Source organism: Phocoena phocoena, chromosome 17 (assembly GCF_963924675.1).
Source record: "Phocoena phocoena chromosome 17, mPhoPho1.1, whole genome shotgun sequence".
Taxonomy (NCBI): domain Eukaryota; kingdom Metazoa; phylum Chordata; class Mammalia; order Artiodactyla; family Phocoenidae; genus Phocoena; species Phocoena phocoena.
The window spans coordinates 35,230,578-35,252,147 of NC_089235.1; the positions used below are offsets into that span (position 1 = coordinate 35,230,578).

The 21,570-nt window shown below is 37.7% G+C and overlaps 1 pseudogene; it reads left to right on the plus strand.

Moving 5' to 3' along the window:
• LOC136136895 (vascular cell adhesion protein 1 pseudogene) overlaps positions 1 to 20,864 on the plus strand; it is a 33,416-nt pseudogene extending 12,552 nt beyond the window's left edge.
• Positions 20,865 to 21,570: the final 706 nt, after the last annotated feature.

Genomic DNA, 21,570 nt, shown 5'->3' on the forward strand with positions numbered 1-21,570 from the left:
CGGAGCGGCTGGGCCCGTGAGCCATGGCCGCTGAGCCTGCGCGTCCGGAGCCTGTCCTCCGCAACGGGAGAGGCCACAACAGTGAGAGGCCCGCGTAACGCATAAAAAAAAAAAAAAAAAAAAAAAAAAAAAAAACTCAAACTTTTTCAACTAACATTGTAGAAGTCTTGGATTAATAGTAATACATGATATATTATCGAATCAGAAAAGTCACTGTCAAATGATGTTTAGCTTCAGCATAGTCAAGAAATTTTTTAAAAAGGAGCTTCCTACTGTATATAAGAATGTAGTATAATGCTATAGACATTTAAAAATCTGGTACTGGTACTATAGATAAATATATTAGTAGCACAGAATAGAGAGAACAAAAACAAACTTATATGTGTGGGAAATCATATATAACAAAGGTGACACTTAAAATCAGCTGGTCCAGTTACCCAAACAAATGATATTTGGACAGTTGGACCATTTGAAGGAAACCATGTAGATCCCTACCCCAACCATTTAGAAAAATAAATTTCTTATGGATTAAATATCTAAATTCAATATAGTAGTATTTAATATGTATATAAGCATATTATGTATATTATATATATATATATATATATTACTGTACAAGAAAATGTGGGTGAATACTTTTATAATCTTGAAGAGAAAATGGCATTTCCAAGTATGACCTAGAACTCAGAAGACACATAGGAAATATTTGGTGATGTGATGATCTTATCTGATTATATAAAAAATTAACATTTCCATACAGTGAAAGGCAGAAAGTCCAAAGGTAAGCCACATGAACTATAGCCAAGAGCAAACAGGATGGGAGAAAATACTAAGCTGCAAATCAGTAACCAAGGCAAACAACATGAGTAGACAAATGAGTAAAAACTATGAGCAAGCAATTTATTGAAGACTACAAATGACCAATTAGTGTAGAGAAAGGTACTTGACCTCACCAGTAAAAGATAATCAAATACAACATTTCTAATCAGGCTGAGAAAAATGTCTAAGATTCTGTCTGGTATTTACAAGAGATGATAAAATCTAGCACTCTCTAACACTCCAGGTATCTTTTTGGAGTACTATTTGGAAATATCTATTAAAATCTCAAATGCACGTGCCTTTTCACTCACCCAGCAACACCACATCACAGAATCCATGTTAGCACAAGAGAAGAATGATAACCTCTGTAAGGCTGTCCATCTGTTACCAATGGTAACTTTTAAAAAGGGAAATAATATAAATTTCCCTTAAGTGGTACAAATAGGTAATTTAATTATGTAATTCCAACAATGAAAAACTGAGCCCAGAGAAGGAAGATGGAAGAGATGAAGTAGAAGAGCATCTCCATAGGCTGGCATATAAAATGTCAATCTATTGTTAATTTCAAAAAACAATTTATAGACTAATAGACATAATCATGATATCATAGTGCATCAAATTGTCCGCAATGCACATCTTTATGAAATGAGGCTAGAGCATAAAGACTTTCACTTTTTTACTTCATATCAGAGACTGCAAACTGGTGACCTGCCAGCTTGATTCAACTAGCAGATATATTTTTTACAGAGAGAGAATGTTTTAGAGATCAAAAGAATTCATGAGAAAACCTGGACTTCCAGCTCTCTTAAAATAAGAAGATTTGGAAACCCAGGACCCGTATTCCTGCCTGGCAACAATTGGCTTGAGCTGGATAAACGCTGCCCCCTTTAAAAGGTATGTACCCTCTCTGTGTCAGACTTGACTCGTGTTGTTACCTGCCAGGATTCCAGGGGCGTTGGAATTTGCTTCCTTTATTTCATATGCTCTTATATTCTGTGAATTTGTTACAAGTATGTATTACTCTTGCAGGTAAAATGTAAGGATTAAAATTTATGATGGTATACCCTGTGAAACTTATAATAAATTATCAAAGAATTTCAATGATAATATAGCAATAGAATTATAGTGCACTTCAATTTCTAGTAGCTATAAATCCAGCATTTTAAATTAGCTACAACAAAATTGAGACTAGCTTACCCAGAAATATCCTGAATGTTGAAATCAGATATTAAAAATAGAGCATCTGAATCCATATTTATAGAACACCTACTATATGCAAAGAAAAATGATAGATGCTGCATAGCATACAAAAATGGAGTGTGTTATCATTCCTTTTCTTTCTAAGTCATCCATTAGGTCTAAAATAGCTAACTGGTTGTCATACATTGATACTATTTTTTCGTAGTATTCATCACATAACTTATTTTATAATTCCTTACAGCACTCAGTTATTTTACAATCCTGTTTCTAAGAGAGCTTTACTACTGTTTCAGTAATCTTTTAACTATTTTTCCATCCTTCTGACTCTGCATTTCAGTATCAAATTCATCTCTAAAACATTGCTCCAATCCTGCCATTTTATTTTTAATACATACTAATTCAGTTCTGTAATTTGGAAAATCAAAGCATGCCACAAGTTGACCCCAAAATGTCTAGATTTACTATTTTTCATGTATTCTTTTTTTCAGCCAGAAATGGGCTGCTGATTGTTTTCTAAACATATAATTTCAGATCTTCCATTTACTTGACTATTTTCTTCTTCCTGGAATGTCAACTCTTCTATTTTAGTTGTGGTTTAAAACCCTAGCCAGCCTTCACATCTTAGCTCAGATGCTGTCTCCACCATGAAGCCTTCTGCCGCCCCAGACAGAGATCTCTTCCTCTGAACTTCTATCGTGGTTTGCCTGGATTCCTGATACATCACACAATCAGATGATTGGCGTCACAGTAATTAAGGCATATGTCTCTTGTATCCTTCTAAATATAAGTTCCTAAAGAGCAAGGATTGTTGTCTGCAAGCACAGAACTTTGCATACCGTTAAAAGTTTAAATTTTTCACTTGTAAAGTCATGAGATATACAAACTGATGTGAAGCAGATATGAGGAAGCAGACAGAACTGTAATGAGGAAGATAAAGCAGACTGATAGAGGTATCTTATAGGAACTTAGGCTGCATTAGGGTGCTTGTGTGGGTGATAAGAGGACTGCATCATTGCCTAAGTGTAACACATGCACCTGGTACTTCCTTGACAGGATGACAATAAGGGAACCTATTCTCAGTAATAATAACAGGGTGTTCAGCTGAAGTCAACTGAGGATTTGGAGAAAGCTGGTTTGGTACAGCCTGTGTTGAGTGGCTTAAAATTTATAGAGTGAAGAATTGCTTAAGAGACAATGTTCTTAGGAAAGCCAGTTAAAGCTTATAGGACAGAGTGTCAGCCTGGCTGTTGAAAGACTTCTGATAACTTTCTGTCATTTGAAGAGCTGTTGGTGGTTTGGAAATAAATCATTTTAAAGTAATCAGCTTTTGACTGTCATGAGTCCTCAAGGGGAAGTGACATGAAGCCTTGATAAACCTTAATAGCATGACTATGATAGATGCCATGATTTATCAGGCTACCAGATTTATCAGGTAGCTGATATGAAAACTAGTTCATACCCACCCTCAGTGGCCACAAACCATGCAGTTTATTTCAGCCAGGACTAGACTTCCATAATAAGCCAGTACATATGGTATGAGGCAAAGAGTGGATGCCTGATTACCAAAGCTAAGGAGGGTGTTATAAAAGCAAAAAAAAGTTCAAATAGGCTTTTTTGGAAACATTTGGAGGATGAAGCGTTTGGCATAATGATGAGCAGGCTGAAAGGTGGCCAAGAATCATTTCATTCATTATTCTTTTCCTAAATGGGAAGATCCTGTATCTTGAGATTAATGTACATGAGCATAGGAAGCTAGCTTTGGACTTCTGACATAAGTCAGAGCAATTAGAACACATGCCTCCAAAAATCTGCAGATGGGCAGGGACTCTGAGAGTTTCCCTCATGAGCTAACAGTGTCCCTATACCCAGCTGGAGCTAGACAAATCCAGAACTAGGATTAAACAGGGCACTTCCAAAAATCATTGAACAGGAAAGAAGTTTAATCTTTGCTCCTACAGGCAGGATTTCATTTGTTTGCTCAAGTAGCATCTGGGAGATCATTAAGAAATACCTGGATGGACAAAAGGGAACCCTTGTGCACTGTTGGTAGGAATGTAAACTGGTGCAGCCACTATGGAAACCAGTATGGAGGTTCCTCAAAAAATTAAAAATAGGGACTTTCCTGGTGGTCCAGTGGTAAAGAATCCACCTTACAGTGCAGGGGACGTGGGTTCGATCCGTGGTCAGGGAACTAATCCCACATGCCGCAAGACAACTAAGCCCATGTGCCACGACTACTGAGCTCGCGCACCTCAACTAGAGAGCCTGCATGCTTGCAAACTACAGAGCCCACACACCCTGGAGCCCACGTGCCATAACTGGAGAGAGAAAACCTGCACGCTGCAATGAAGAGCCTGCGCACCACAACAAAAGATCCCGCATGCCTCAACGAAGATCCCGTGTGCCGCAACTAAGACCCAACACATCCAAAAATTTAAAAAAAGAAAATTTAAAAATAAAACTACCAGATGATCCAGTAATTCCACTCCTCGGTATTTATCCAAAGAAAACAAAACTAGTTCAAAAAGATATATGCACCCCTGTGTTCATTGCAGCATTATTTACAATAGCCAAAATACGGAAGCAGCCTAAGTGCCCATCCATAGATGAATGGATAAAGAGGATGTGGGGTGTGTGTGTGTGTGTGTGTGTGTGTGTGTGTGTGTGTGTGTTTGTATTTTCATGACTGGGTAATGAAATATTACCCAGTCACGAAAACAGAACGAAATCTTGTCATGTGCAACAACATGGATGGACCTAGGGGGTATTATGCTAAGTGAAATAAGTCATATAGAGAAAGACAAATACATATGATTTCACTTACTGTGGAATCCAGAAAAAACAAATGAACAAACATAACAAAACAGAAACAGACTCATAGATACAGAGAACAAACAGGTGGTTGCCAGAGAGGAGAGGAGTGGGGAGAGGAAAGAAATAGTTGAGGAAGATTGAGAGGTATAAACTTCCAGTTACAAAATAAATGAGTCACAGGGTGAAATGTACAACATGGAGAATATAGTCAATAATAATGTAATATCTTTGTATGACGACAGATGGTGACTAGACTTACCATGGTGATCATTTTGTAATGTATGGAAATATTGAATTGTCATGTTGTACGCCGGGAACTAACATGGTGTTGTAGGTCAATTCTACACCAAAAAATAAACAAACTTGGGAATACCCTGGTGATCCAGTGGTTAGGACTCGGTGCTTTCACTGCCAAGAACCAGGGTTCAATCCCTAGTCGGGGAACTAAGATCCCACAAGCTGTGCGGTACAGCCAATAATAATAATAATAATTAAAAAAAAAATAAACTCATGGAATAAGAGATCAGATTTGTGGTTACCAGAGGCGGGGGAAGGGAGAACTGAATGGAGGTGGTCAAAAGGTACAAACTTCCAGTTATAAGATAAATAAATACTGGGGATATAATGTTCAACATGATTAATTAACACTGCTATATGTAATACATGAAAGTTGTTGAAAATAAATCCTGAGTTCTCATCTCTAGGAGAAAAGTTTTTTCTTTTTATTTTGTGTCTATATGAGATGATAGGTGTTCACTAAACTTATTGTGGTAATCATGATGTGTATAAGTCAAATTATTATGCTGTACACTTTAAGCAGTGCTGTATGTTAATTATCTCTCAATAAAACTGGAAGGGGAAAAAAAAAAACACTTGGAGCTGATCAGTGGAGATAACAAAAGTTGTACAGTTTTCCCTCTGTATCCATGGAGGATGGGTTCCAAGACCCCCAATACCAAAATGCAAGGATGCTCAAGTCCCTTTTGTATAGTAGTGTACGTAGCATTTGCATATAACTTATGCACAGTCTCCCATGTACTTTAAATTATCTCTAGATTACTTACAGTACCTAATACTAATATGTAAATGCTGTGTAAATAATTTAAATACAATGTAAATGCTGTGTAAATAGTTGCTGGCACACAGTAAATTCAAGTTTTGCTTTTTTGGAACTTTCTTGAATTTTTCTTTTTCCTGAATGTTTTCAATCTGCAGTTGGTTGAATCCAGGGAGGCAGAACCTGGGATTTGGAGGGCCGACTGTAGTTGGGAGCAATGGACTGTGAATCAGATAACAGCCAGCAAAAAGAAGCAGAAAAGTGAGAAGTGCTCAGGGCATTTTTTTTCTTTTTCTTCCTCTTTTTTTCTTTCTCTCCTTCCCTCACTTTCTCTCTCTTTCTTTCCCTAGAGTGCTCCTTAATGAGAGATACCAGCTCTTGCCCAATAGCTCCTTAAAGGGGCCACTGGATACCTGACTAGAGTTTCAAGACCACCAGTCTAAGTCTACTATAGATATGAACATCTCCTCATATCTCAGTAGCCCCTAGTAAATCATTGCACATTTAATACGGATAGAGACTATGAATCATAGTCTTAAATCATGTTTGCTTTTACTGAAAATAGATAAAACTAGTCATATTCAAAGGCATGAGTATATTTTTCACATTATATTTGATTGTACTTATATAATTTCATTTTTGATAGCTAACATATACATATGGTTCAAAATTGACATTCCTGTCCCAGTGACATAGTCCCCTTCCCAGAGACAGTGATACCAGTTTCTGGTATATGCTTCCAGAAATTGTTTATGTATGCACAATTACATATACAGGTATCTCACACACCTGTATAGTTAATGTTAATGCCTGCACATTAATGGTAATGTGTTATTAACATTAATAATACAGTCCTGAAAATCTGCAAGAGAATGTTAATCAGGTGCCTATTTTTATCATTCTAATGCATCTTGTGTCATGTCAACCCCCAGACCCCCAATTTCCTAAATCCTATATAAACCACAGTAAAATGTTTATATATGTAACATACTATCATATTAGGATAAAAATTCCTTAAAACATCACCTGCTAATCACCAATAATAGACTTACTAACAAACCTTTGCTTTGTATGCCTGACTAGGGCATCTTCAGGCACTGACTTCAGAGAAGCAGATGACTTTTGTTGACACTTGTGAGCGTCCCAAAACGTGTACATTTGATTCTTAACCTACCAATGTGTCTGCAATATAACTCGAGGCTTTCCCAAGCATTGTTTTCTTAGAATTGTACTGAGTTTGGGTGATGTAAATATGTTATTTTTGTCTATTAAAAAGTGTTGAGATATGTATATATTATTTTTTCTATAAGATTTCTGTATTAAAAACTAGGAAGTGTACTATCAAAAAAACAAAAAAGCAAAACAACAGCCAGGAACTGAGAAGTTGCCTTTTTCTATCATTTTGCACAAATAGGTATGCTATATACACTATTTGTACACTTTTTAAAACTTGTTTCATACACACAGTATTACCAGTAGTTGTCTCTGGGTAGTTTATGTAGTTTATGACTTTGGGTAATTATGTTCTTTTTGTTTACCTGATTTTCTGTATACATCTTGCAACATGAAAAAAAGATTTTTAAGAATGTATATATTTTTAAATTTTTAAGTAACTAGTTCAACTTTTAAAAAGTCACTTATGTGGACTCATTCCTCAGGCCAGATGTCATCATGTTTAAGTCCAACTCAGCCTATTCTTAATCTATGATTATTAACAGAACGTGATTCTACATATACATGGTCTCCCGATTAATCATTTATACTTTTAAGTAGAATTATTGACAATTACTGTGATAACTTTAATAATGTGAACCTTAGGATGTTTACTTCATCATGTATTCAACCACTGAAAGGCAAATAATATCCTTAAACAAGAGTTTCACACTTTCACTTACAGCTAGTTAAAATAATTTTGCCTGTTTATCAAAATCTAAAAGAAAACTTTGGACACTAAGAAATTGACAAATTAATTTTCTATATAAGGCATTTTTTTTCCCTCCATTGATACTGCAATTTATTTCCCTAAGTGATCTGTATTCGAGTCTGTAAGTTACCCATGGGCAAGGCAGGCAGCAAAGGCTTCCCTGAGAAAGGCAGTTTTGATAGAAAACAGTGTATCACCTCCCCATCCTGCCAGTAATTTCCAAAAAATTACTCCAGTCAAATTGACTACATCATCCCTTCATGAGAAGGGGTGTAAGGCACAATCTTGAGAAGACTTTAAAGCCAACAGTATCACTACAGGCAAAATTACTGTAAAAATAAATCTTGAGAATGGTGCCAGTTTTAAGACTTTATTTTGCTTATGATAGCACTATGAGAGGTGGGAAGAGCAAATCTACAATTCAGATCCACAAAGAAATAATACAATGAAAACTGAAAGCACTTTGCAGATCAACTAATACAAACAATATAAATCTAAGTTCATGATCCAGAAAAATGGCTGATGAATGACTATAATACACTATTGCAATCAAACAAAATCAAGGAAGGTCAAATTTGAATTAGAATGTAAATGAAATAGAATTTCAAATAATTTAGCAATGTTTTTGCCTTCATAATCAAATATAATTTTGCTGACAGCATAATTAGAAACTATCCTTGCCCTAGAGTCAAGTGGATGTAAAGATAGAGAAAATGCATTTTGTGATTTAAAAAAAAAACAACAAAGATTAGGAGCTGAGAAAGAAAAACCTACCTCTTTTTCCCCAAAGTAGGGAAAATTTGCATTAAAAGACTAATTGTTGATCAAGGGTCAAATATCTACTAAATCTGCTCTCATCTAAAGTCAGCTTGGTCCTTCCCCATGCTGCTAGTGCATTCTCTTGCCTCTGCTCAGCAGCATTTCTCGACTGGCCATTCTGGATCAGTGCCTAAGTTTTAACACTGCCTAGATGAGCAAGGTTAATTTCCTATAGACAGTAGGTATATGGAGGAAAATCAGAAATATTAGCAGGGCTAACCTGTCAGTCTAATAAACAAAAGAAGAGAGGACAAGGAGAAAAGAAAAAAGAGTGAGGGAATGAGTTAAGTGAAGATATCAAAGCATATAATAAACATTCCACAAGGTATAAACCAACTGACCAGAGAGGGTATGCAGTGCCACTTAAGGGCCAGAGAAACTTCCGTATCACTCAAGTTGGAAGGCTTCAGTCATGTGCCATTATTTCTCCACCTAGACTTGGATCCAAATAGTCCAATCTGCCAGAAATGTGAGGTGAGTATTACAAATTTAGGTTGGAAGACAGACATCTAAACATACAATGTGTTAAATGTTAAAGGAGAGGAGAGTATAGGATGCCCTGGAATACATAGAGGGGGCAACTAATATGAATTTAAAAGAAACATAGTTTAACTGAGGCTGAAAGGATGGGAAGAGGGTAGCCAGGCAAAGAGAAGGGAAGGGTGTTTCTCTCTTAGAGAGGGAATGGATTCTGCAAGTGCCCAAAGGCAAGAGAATTGTTAAAGAGAAGTGAATTTAGCATAGACTTGAGGAGAGTAGTGTTGAGCAATGAGATAGGATTGGACACCATCAGGATACTAGAAAATCTTGTATGTCACATCAGGGACAATGGAGCCACTGCAAGTATCAGAAATTAACTTGAAAAAAGTCACTTACCAATGACTGGCTCTATATAATTTTACTTTTAGACTAGACACAAGACAATTTAAGCTAGAGGATAATTAAGAATTTTGCAAAGCCCCAAGAACATTCTTATAGCTTTTAATCATCATTATACTTTAGATGAACATGGTATATCCTACAAATGGTCTTTTAACTTTATCACGGGGTATTTATTTATGATTTAGCTCCTCATGAAAATACTGTATCTTTAAAATTTTTTCTGATTGTTTAGATTACAAAAAAATAAATTCTTGTTATATTTTAGAATTGCTGGAAGCTTAAAATTTTGATGACTCATTTCATCAATAAAATGTTTTCAGCATATACTTTATATATATGAACAAAAATACATGAATATATAGAATAAAAATACATGTGAATATATATTGCATATGTTATGTACATAATAGTACATAATTTCAAATAAATTGTATATAATTATATATTTTGTATAAAATATATAATTATAAAGTATATATAAAAATAGAAATTAAAAAATAAGCATAAAAAATTAGAAATCAAAATTCTAATAGAAGAAATAGAAACTTCCCAAGGTACTTGGAAGACCCACTCTGGAGACAACTGTTATAACCCACATAAAATCGGAGTTCCGATTTTTTTTCATATTTTCATAAATTCTGCACATGGGACTGTATATTTCTTACTTGAAGAAATAAAATATTATGTGGGGAACATTCTTAATTTCAGGCACACTTTCACAGAAAATTAATCAAGTGTTCTTACTATTTTGATTACAAAAGAAAAATTCCAACCACAAGAATCACTGAGGTCACCATGTACTCTTGAATGGATTCAGTGTGTTATGTTGCCACAGGAATTTCAAACTTGTAAAGTTGTATGACGCTCTCGAAGCCTTATGTTTCTTACTGCAAGGAACAGAGAACAGATAGATTTTAGTACTAAAAAATTAAACCTAAGGACCACAATAAGAGAAAAATAAAGAAGGTAAGTGGGAAAAAAAAAATGCGGTAAAAAGGACCATCATTTAAGGCCCTCCAGAGGCTTCCTAGTTTAAAATAACTCAGTACTGTCTTTTCTGGACTGAGGACCTGCATATGAACACACCACTGAAAACCCTGGTGTGGTGGCCAGACCATGGGTTCTCGGGTCAGCCTGGTTTTGATCCAGCTCTGTGTGAAATTAGGCAAGATACTTAACCTTTCTAAGCCTTTGTTTCCTTATCTATAACATGGGTATGAGTGACACCTACCTACTAGGATTGCTGGATGGATTAAATGAAATAATAATGTATGTGAGGTGTTTAACACAGTGCCTGGGCTGTAGTAAGCACTCAATAAATACCAGCATAATTGTTCAAAGAAATAGAAGTATACAATGAACATACCATCACCTTTTCTGACAAAAAGCCCAGGGTTAACATAAATTATAAACACTTTTTAAGCTTTTGTTCTTACAGAATTTTGATTTTCTAATTATCACAGTGTACTTTCAAATGTCTGAATCAATGCCATTTCATTTAGATTAAAAACTAGAAATAGCAGGCTATCAAACTTGCTTTCTGCAAAGCAGCAGGCAGAGTCCTGAGGGCCCAGGATGTGGAAGAGATAAACATAATTAAGTGGGAAGGGCAATGATTAAGGCAGTCTTAGCTTATGCTAGGACAGGTCTTGCTAGTAGAAGGGCAAATGAGGTGATAATTTCAGTTCCTAAATACTAGAGCAAGAAGCTGTGAGACGGTTGTTAGGAGAGAAATGAGAAATAGTCTCAAGGAGAAAGAGGGCTGGAAAGTACAACATACACACGTGCTTCTTTCCTAAATTTAATATTTGCCTGTGTACCTTATCACATGCCACATGCCATGCTAGGCATTTTCACAAACTGTCTTTATGTGCCTATTTTATAGATGAGACCCTAAGGTTCAGAGATTATAAATTGCTTGCCCAAGATTATACAAGGAAAATAGAAATTACAGTCAGTGGTGGCATATGTTTGTAGTGATGATTATCGTAATATGGGTCAGGGACATTAGAGAGACCAGGCTCAAAGGAGCTGAGCTATGGAGAAAGAGTCTGCTCCCAGATTTTTAAGCAGCAGTTTTAGGATCTTCCACTTGACTGATAATAGCCAAATTTGCATTGAAAAGTCATTGAAGTAAAGAGATAAAAACCCTAAGAGACTTCATGTGGGTGATTTGTTGCTACAGAAGCAACTTGCTTGGTACTTGATGGTTACAGGCTGAACAGTTCTTGCTTTTTGTCCAGGAAATGCAAAACTGAAGGAATGCAGATTTGCCAGGCAGGGAAGTAATCATTAAGCTCATAATATGATAAAAAGAAACAGATTGTGAGAGAAAATTTTTAAATAGGGTTTTTTCTGAACAGTCTTATTTAGGTTTATATAATTGTTTAATAATAAAGTTTTACACCTCGTTGTCATCTATTTTGCTTACTGATTGCACAATTTACAGTCACTTTGGGACAGGGGTCCTGAGGCTAATTACTAAAAAGCTGTGAAAACTTTTATCCTTATCCACAGTTAAAGCACCCAAGCATTTCAGCTACCTTTCAGAAATATTTTCAGATTCTATAGACACTATAAAAACTCTGCTTCTGTGATGCTGTGGAAATAGATTGGGTATCTAAAGCCTGCACTGTAGAGACTATTTCTCACCTACTAAGATTGTGCCTATAATTAGTAGATACTATCACCAAGGTGGTGGAATTTAGGTTCATCTGTTGGGGCCTATGTAGTACAGGAACCCTAGGAATCAATGACTAAAATGTCTGGATTTAGCTTCTTAATTAAGCCAGACACAATAGGAGAAATCTTGTCTGATTCCACTTACATGAAGAACCTAGAATAGACAAACTCAGAGAGACAGAAAGTTTGGCAGTTATCAGAGTCTGGGAGGAGAGGAGAGATGGGGAGTTATTGTTTAATGGATACAGAGTTCCAGTTTGGGAAGAAGAAAAAATTCTGGAGATGGATATTTGTAATGGTTGCACAATGATGTGAATGTACTTTATGCCACTTAGCTGCATATGGTTAAAATGGTATGTTTTACGCATATTTTATTTACCATAATAAAAAATTCTTAAGCCACAGCAATAATGCCAATAATACCTACCAATATTGACTAGTGCACTGGACAATGTGCTAAATGCTTTTCATGCACTCTCTTAGTTAACCCTTAAGGTTAAGTACCAGAGAGAATGAGACACAAAGGCTTAATTCTTATGTCTAGGCTTCACACAAATAGTAAATGGTATAGCAGGATTTGAACCTGGGTCTATTTACAAAGCCCATGATATACGTACAACATTATATATATGGGACTTTAGAGAAGTTTTTAAAGTTTATATAAAACTTTTATATTAGATTTATATTTTCATACATACCAAAGGCAAGATTTATATAAATTAAAACATCAAAGCTCAGTGTTCTAACACTAACAAGTGGCTTTATTCTCAGGTGATGCTTTTTCAACTCTCCTTCATCTACAGAACTTTAAACACACAACAGAGGCAATCTCAGGGAACAGCATCCATCCTTGTTTCTGACAGTACAGTGTAATTTTGACAATAAGATGGAGGAGGGGGAGAGTGAATTTATTCTTTCCCCTTCTGTTCCCTACTGTTGTTTCAGATCACAGTGCCACTAGATGGCCTCTTTTATGATTTCAAGAATGGACTTGTTACTTTTTGATTTTGCCCTCATATCATACTCTGCTCTCAAAACTGTCCCCCCTCTGGCCTGGGTAATCCATCAGGGGCCCAACATCCCCTCGTTTCACAAAGGTAGGCAAATGACTCCAGCAGAGACAGAATCATTTTGAAAGAGTGAGTGTTGACTTTGCTGCCACTTAAAAAAAAAACCTGACAAAATTCAACACCCATTTATGATAAAAACCCTCCAGAAAGTAGGCATAGAGGGAACTTTCCTCAACATAATAAAGGCCATATATGACAAGCCCACAGCAAACATCATCCTCAATGGTGAAAAACTGAAAGCATTTCCAATAAGGTCAGGAACAAGAAAAGGTTGCCCACTCTCACCACTCTTATTCAACATAGTTTTGGAAGTTTTAGCCACAGCAATCAGAGAAGAAAAGGAAATAAAAGGAATCCAAATCGGAAAAGAAGTAGTAAAGCTGTCACTGTTTGCAGATGACATGATACTATACATAGAGAATCCTAAAGATGCTACCAGAAAACTACTAGAGCTAATCAATGAATTTGGTAAAGTAGCAGGATACAAAATTAATGCACAGAAATCTCTGGCATTCCTATATACTAATGATGAAAAATCTGAAAGTGAAATCAAGAAAACACTCCCATTTACCATTGCAACAAAAAGAATAAAATATCTAGGAATAAACCTACCTAAGGAGACAAAAGACCTGTATGCAGAAAATTATAAGACACTGATGAAAGAAATTAAAGATGATACAAATAGATGGAGAGATATACCATGTTCTTGGATGGGAAGAATCAACATTGTGAAAATGACTCTACTACCCAAAGCAATCTACAGATTCAATGCAATCCCTATCAAACTACCACTGGCATTTTTCACAGAACTAGAACAAAAAATTTCGCAATTTGTATGGAAACACAAAAGACCCCGAATAGCCAAAGCAATCTTGAGAACGAAAAAAGGAGCTGGAGGAATCAGGCTCCCTGACTTCAGACTATACTACAAAGCAACAGTAATCAAGACAGTATGGTACTGGCACAAAAACAGAAAGATCAGTGGAACAGGATAGAAAGCCCAGAGATAAACCCACGCACATATGGACACCTTATCTTTGATAAAGGTGGCAGGAATGTACAGTGGAGAAAGGACAGCCTCTTCAATAAATGGTGCTGGGAAACCTGGACAGGTACATGTAAAAGTATGAGATTAGATCACTCCCTAACACCATACACAAAAATAAGCTCAAAATGGATTAAAGACCTAAATGTAAGGCCAGAAACTATCAAACTCTTAGAGGAAAACATAGGAAGAACACTCTATGACATAAATCACAGCAAGATCCTTTCTGACCCACCTCCTAGAGTAATGGAAATAAAAACAAAAATAAACAAATGGGACCTAATGAAACTTCAAAGCTTTTGCACAGCAAAGGAAACCATAATCAAGACCAAAAGACAACCCTCAGAATGGGAGAAAACATTTGCAAATGAAGCAACTGACAAAGGATTAATCTCCAAAATTTACAAGCTGCTCATGCAGCTCAATAACAAAAAAACAACCCCATCCAAAAATGGGCAGAAGACCTAAACAGACATTTCTCCAAAGAAGATTTACAGAATGCCAACAAACACATGAAAGAATGCTCAACATCATTAATCATTAGAGAAATGCAAATCAAAACTACAATGAGATATCATCTCACACCAGTCAGAATGGCCATCATCAAAAAATCTATAAACAATAAATGCTGGAGAGGGTGTGGAGAAAAGGGGACACTCTTGCACTGCTGGTGGGAATGTGAATTGGTTCAGCCACTATGGAGAACAGTATGGAGGTTCCTTAAAAAACTACAAATAGAATTACCATATGACCCAGCAATCCCACTACTGGGCATATACTCTGAGAAAACCAAAATTCAAAAAGAGTCATGTACCAAAATGTTCATTGCAGCTCTATTTACAATAGCCCGGAGATGGAAACAACCTAAGCGCCCATCATCGGACGAATGGATAAAGAAGATGTGGCACATATACACAACGGAATATTACTCAGCCTTAAAAAGAAATGAAATTGAGTTATTTGTAATGAGATGGATAGACCTAGAGTCTGTCATACAGAGTGAAGTAAGTCAGAAAGAAAAAGACAAATACCGTATGCTAACACATATATATGGAATTTAAGGGGAAAAAATGTCATGAAGAACCTAGGGATAAGACAGGAATAGAGGCGCAGACCTACTGGAGAACGGACTTGAGGATATGGGGAGGGGGAAGGGTGAGTTTTGACAGGGCGAGAGAGAGTCATGGACATATACACACTAACAAACGTAGTAAGGTAGATAGCTAGGGGGAAGCAGACGCAAGGCACAATAATATCAGCTCGGGGCTTTGTGACAGCCTGGAGGGGTGGGATGGGGAGAGTGGGAGGGAGGGAGATGCAAGAGGGAAGACACATGGGAGCATATGTATATGTATAGCTGATTCACTTTGTTATAAAGCAGAAACTAACACACCATTGTAAAGCAATTATACCCCAATAAAGATGTTAAAAAAAAAAAAAAAAACCTGCCTGAAGATGAGGCCGGTACTTAGAAAACCAGAGCCAAGAAATGGAGAGAGTTGTCTTGACGCTACTTTAAAATATCTGGCTTTTATTTATTTATTTATGGCTGCATTGGGTCTTCATTCCTGCTCGCGGGCTTTCTCTAGTTGCAGCAAGCGGTGGCTACTCTCCGTTGCGGTGTGTGGGTTTCTCATTGAAGTGGCTTTTCTTGTGGAGCATGGGCTCTAGGCATGTGGGCTTCAGTAGTTGCAGCACACGGGCTTAGTAGTTGTGGCATATGGGGTTAGTTGCTCTGAGGCTTTTGGGATCTTCCTGGACCAGGGATCAAACCTGTGTCCCCTGCATTGGCAGGCGGATTCTTAACCACTGCGCCACCAGAGAAGTCCCAAAACATCTGGCTTTTGTTCCAGGAATGCCTGGCACACAATAAGCAGTGGCTTATATTTTCCTTGAAATAACATATTGTCTGACCAACTTATGAGAACTCCAAGATCTTGATTTCTGAAATGTGGCCCTGAACGCAATCTCTTCTCATTCCACTTCTCCCATTCATTCATTCATTCACTGAATAGTTATTATGTATCAGGTGAGACAACACAAACAGAAGTCATAATCTGTGGTGAATGTAGCATCAGAAACATTTAGAGTATTATAGGCGCACAGAGGAAGCATCTCTGCCTCTGTGGGAAGAGCATTCCAGGCTGAGGATGGAAGGTGCAAGCTCTCAGGGGGCTATGCTTGGTGGGTTCAAGGACACCACGGAGGCCAGTGTGGCCTGTCTCCTTTGTTTCCGCCTTTCTCCCCCTGTGAAGGTGGTTATCCATGCAATGTGCCCTTTAGTTTATCTTTTTCCTTTTTTCCTTGGAGAGAAGATCTCTTTCACTCCTGAGACTATGAATAGATGACTTCCAACACAAACCGTCAGTCCTAATCTCTCCACACAACTGCAGGCAAGCATTTTCAATTGCTTTCATGAAATCTCCACTTGGATTTCCTCCTCATTCCTTCAGATCTACATGTTCTCCAAAGAATTCATCATCCTCTCCACCCCAAACACACCCAACCAGCTCCTCTTCTTGGTAATACTTTCCTTGACAATGGCCCATTATTACTGAATCAGTGAGGCTTACAACTTTGGAGTCACCTTTCCTTCCCCCTCTCTGGTGTCTCATGTGTAATCACATACTTAAACCAGATGGCAAACTGTCCAAATTCCAAGGATGGCCCCCACCAAAGTTCTAAGCCAGAACAAACGTGTAATTGGGCAATCATTCTCTGGTTATTGCAACCAATAGGAAATTATTTTTTTTCCTTTTTGACTCACCTGCAACATTTATCTTTACCTGAAAACTTTTATGGAGGTAAAATCTGGAAAACCACAAACCACACTTCCAGATGAGCTTCCATGGTTAATGCGTTCTGAACAAATCATTTTAAACACAGTGAAAACACTTGAGTGCAAGTGTTTATGCATCACTACACTTTGACTTAAGACAGTTGGGATTGCCAGTTGGGTTTCCCTGTGCTGTTTCTAAGGGTCCCAGGGATTCTAAACTATACTGTCTTAATTTCATCCTGGCATTGAAGTGATGTGAGTCTCAAAATTCACTTCAGTGCTGTGCAAGGGCTTCTAAACAGCTCAAGCTTTCCTCATTAAGACAGCACTCCTATTCTCTACATTATTTTTTAACTTTTTATTTTATGTTGGAGTATAGTTCGTTAACAATGTTGTGATAGTTTCAGTTGTACAGCAAAGTGATTCAGTTATACATATTCATGTATCAGTTCTTTTTCAAATTCTTTTCCCATTTAGGTTGTTACATAATATTGAGCAGAGTTCCCTGTGTTATACAGTAGACGCTTGTTGGTTATCCATTTTAAATATAGCAATGTGTACATGTCAATCCCACATTCCCTAACTATCCCTTCCCCCAATCCTTCCCCTCTGGTAACCATAAGTCATTCTCTAAGTCTGGACATATATCCAGAGAAAAACATGGTCTGAAAGGATACATGCATCCCAGTGTTCATTGCACCACTGTTTACAACAGCCAAGACATGGAAGCAACCTAAATGTCCATCGACAGAGGAATGGATAAAGAAAATGTGGTACATAAATACAATGGAATATTACTCAGCCTTAAAAAGAAACGAAACTGAGTTATTTGTAGTAAGGTGGATGGGCCTAGAGTCTGTCATACAGAGTGAAGCAAATCAGAGAAAGAGAAATATCGTATGATACCACTTATATGCAGAATCTAAAAAGAAATGATACAAATGAACTTATTTACAAAACAGAAACAGACTCTCCATATATTTTTTTTTAACTTTCAAGCATCACTTCTTTAGAAAGCATTCCCAGCAGCAGGGCCGGTCAAAGTGGTGGTCAGTGGTAGGTCAAGGTGAACAGTGGCTGAGGTGTGGGAAGTGGCATGGAGCCGAGCCTGGGACTGCGGAAGCGTGGGGGGACCACAGTAGAAATCCTCAGGGGCAAGAAAGAAAGCCTGGACCTCGAAGTCCCTGAGCAACTTTTCTCCTTGGATTTGGGGAGCCTGCCCCCCATCTTAAAAAAAAAAAAAAAGAAAGGAAGAAAGCATTCCCTTATTTATCAATACTTTATTCACCCTCATGTGCTTTGTGGTACTCCAGCATTCAAGCCAGAATATTTGCCAATTCTGATTGAGAAGTAGGCAGTCCATATGAACAGTAAAAAATAATTTATCAAGAATAATTAAAATTCCATTTTAATGATTTCAAGAAATCGTGGTGGTTGTTTGGCTTGATGAAACCCGGCACTGGAGCCTCCCCGGCTCTTTGGTGGGGCTAATGGCGGACTCTGGGAGGGCTCACACCAAGGAGTAGTTCCCAGAGCTTCTGCTGCCAGTGTCCTTGTCCCCGTGGTAAGCCACAGCCACCCCCCACCTTTGCAGGAGACCCTCCAATACTAGCAGCTCAAGCTTTTAAAATCAACATCTTCCCTGAATCCAAAATTATTGCTCAGATTGGTGACTCCATCTCACTGACTTGCAGCACAGCAGACTGCGAGTCCCCATCGTTCTCCTGGAGAACTCAGATAGACAGTCCGCTGAATGGGAAGGTGAGAAATGAGGGGACAGATTCCACGCTGACCATAAATCCTGTTAGTCTGGGGAATGAACACTATTACTTGTGCACAGTGATTTGTGAGTCCCAGAAACTGGAAGAAGGAATCCCAGTGGAGATCTACTCTTTCCCTAAGGACCCAGAGATTCATGTGAGTGGCTCCCTGGAAGTTGGGAAGCCAGTCACAGTCACGTGTTTGGTCCCTGCTGTTTACCCATTTGAAAAGCTGGAGATAGAATTACTGAAGGGCAACCGTTCAGTGAAGACACAGAACTTTCTGGAGCCTTCAGAAATGAAGTCCCAGGAAACAAAGAGTTTGGAAGTAACCTTCACTCCTGTTTATGAGGATATTGGGAAAGCTCTTGTTTGTCAAGCTACAGTACACATTAATGAAATTGATTCTCAACCCCAAGTACGGGGGACTACAAAAAAACTGCAAGTCTACGTCTCACCCAAGGACATAGTTATATCTGTGAATCCTTCCACAAGCCCACAAGAAGCTGACTCCATGACAATGACATGTACCAGTGAAGGTCTACCAGCTCCACAGATTTTTCTGGAGCAAGAAATTAGACAATGAGAATCTACAGCTCCTTTCTGAGAATGCAACTCTCACTTTAATTGCTATGAGGCTGGAAGATTCTGGAATTTATGTGTGTGAAGGAGTTAACCTCGTTGGGAAAGACAGAAAAGAGGTGAAATTAATTGTTCAAGAGAAAATGTTTACTGTAGAGATCTCTCCTGGATCCCAGATTGCTGCTCAGATTGGTGACTCAGTTGTGTTGACCTGTGATGTCATGTGTTGCGAGTCCCCATCTTTCTCTTGGAGAACCCAGATAGACAGCCCTCTGAATGGGAAGGTGAGGAGCAAGGGGTCCAAGTCCACGTTGATCCTGAGCCCTGTGAGATTTGAGAACGAACATTTTTACCTGTGCACTGTGACATGTGGACATAAGAAACTGGAAAAGGTAATCCAGGTGGAGCTCTACTCCTTCCCTAGAGATCCAGAAATTGAGATGAGTGGTCTGTTAGTGAGTGGAAACCTGGTCACTGTAAACTGCAAGGTTCCTGATGTGTATCCTTTTGACTGGCTGGAGATTGAATTACTTAAAGGGGAGAGTATTATGAAAAATAAAATCTTTTTGGAAGATGTAAGTAAGAAATCCCTAGAGACTAAGAGATTGGAAATGATCTTCATCTCCACCACTGAAGATACTGGAAAAGTTCTTGTTTGTCTGACTAAGTTACCTATTGATGAAATGGAATTTGAACCTAAACAAAGGCAGAGTACACAGGTACTATATGTTAATGTTGCTCTTGGTGATACAACCCTCTTGGTCAGCCCCTCCTCCATCCTGGAGGAAGGTAGATCTGTGAATATGACATGCTCTAGCGATGGCCTTCCAGCTTCGAAAATCCTGTGGAGCAGGCTGCTAAGTAATGGGGATCTATAGCCTCTTTCTGAGAATATCACTCTCACCTTAACGTCTACAAAAATGGGAGATTCTGGTATTTATGTCTGTGAAGGCATTAAACAGGTTGGAATAAGCAGAAAAGAAGTCAAATTAATTATCCAAGTTGCTCCAAAAGATATACAACTTAACAGCTTTTCCTTCTGAGAATGTCAAGGAAGGAGACACTGTCATTATCTCCTGTACATGTGGAAATGTGCCCCAAACTTTGATAATCCTGAAGAAAAAAGCAGAGTCAGGCTACATAGTGCCTAAGTCTACATATAGTGCATATACCATCCACAGGGCCCGGTTAGAGGATGCGGGAGTATATGAATGTGAATCTAAAAATGAAGTTGGCTTTCAATTAACAAGCATAACACTTGATGTTAAAGGAAGAGAAAGTAACAAGGACTATTTTTCTCCTGAACTTCTCATGCTCTATTGTGCATCCTCCTTAATAATACCTGCCATTGGAATGATTATTTACTTTGCTAGAAAAGCAAGCATGAAAGGGTCATACAGTCTTGTAGAAGCAAGGAAATCAAAAGTGTAGCTAATGTTTGAAATGCTCAGAGACACGATGTTCAAATCCTCAGTACTGCTCATCATTCCATGAGGAAAACAACAAGCTAGGAGTCCAGACTTCCTTGAATGTAGTAAACTCTTGGAAAGAAATGGCTGCCTATGCCCCTTGTTGTGAGCCAGAAGCCAAAGGAAAATTTCGGCCTAAAAAATAGGCACTACCTTTGAGATGTGATAACTGGAGTAGTTTCTTGATGTGTATACGCAATAACATGACTTGTATATATGTAAAAGAAAACTATGTCAGAGCAAGATTGCTTGGAATATCAGCACACTATAGTCACATTTCTAAAATTATTAAAATGTTGCTTGGACTGACTGTTATAACTTAATTCCTGTTAATATTGATTGGCAGCTTAACCATGTCATCTTTGTACTATATTATTTCCTTTAACAAAATTTTATTCCTATAAAGTTCATAGACAACAATTCCATGTTTTGTAAAGATGCTAGAGTTTTATATTGTTATAGGCAAATGATAAACCAAGAGGGCACTGGGTTGACTTTCAGGTACTGAACACTTCAACCTATTGTATAATGGTTGATTGGATTTCTCTGGATGGTACTGACATGGCACGGAGATGTTTTATGATATTGTTTTTTCATCAGACTCTTGTGTAACTTTCCCAATGAGGTCTAAAAATGCAACTTCTTTTGATTTTCTTTTGGAAATGTTT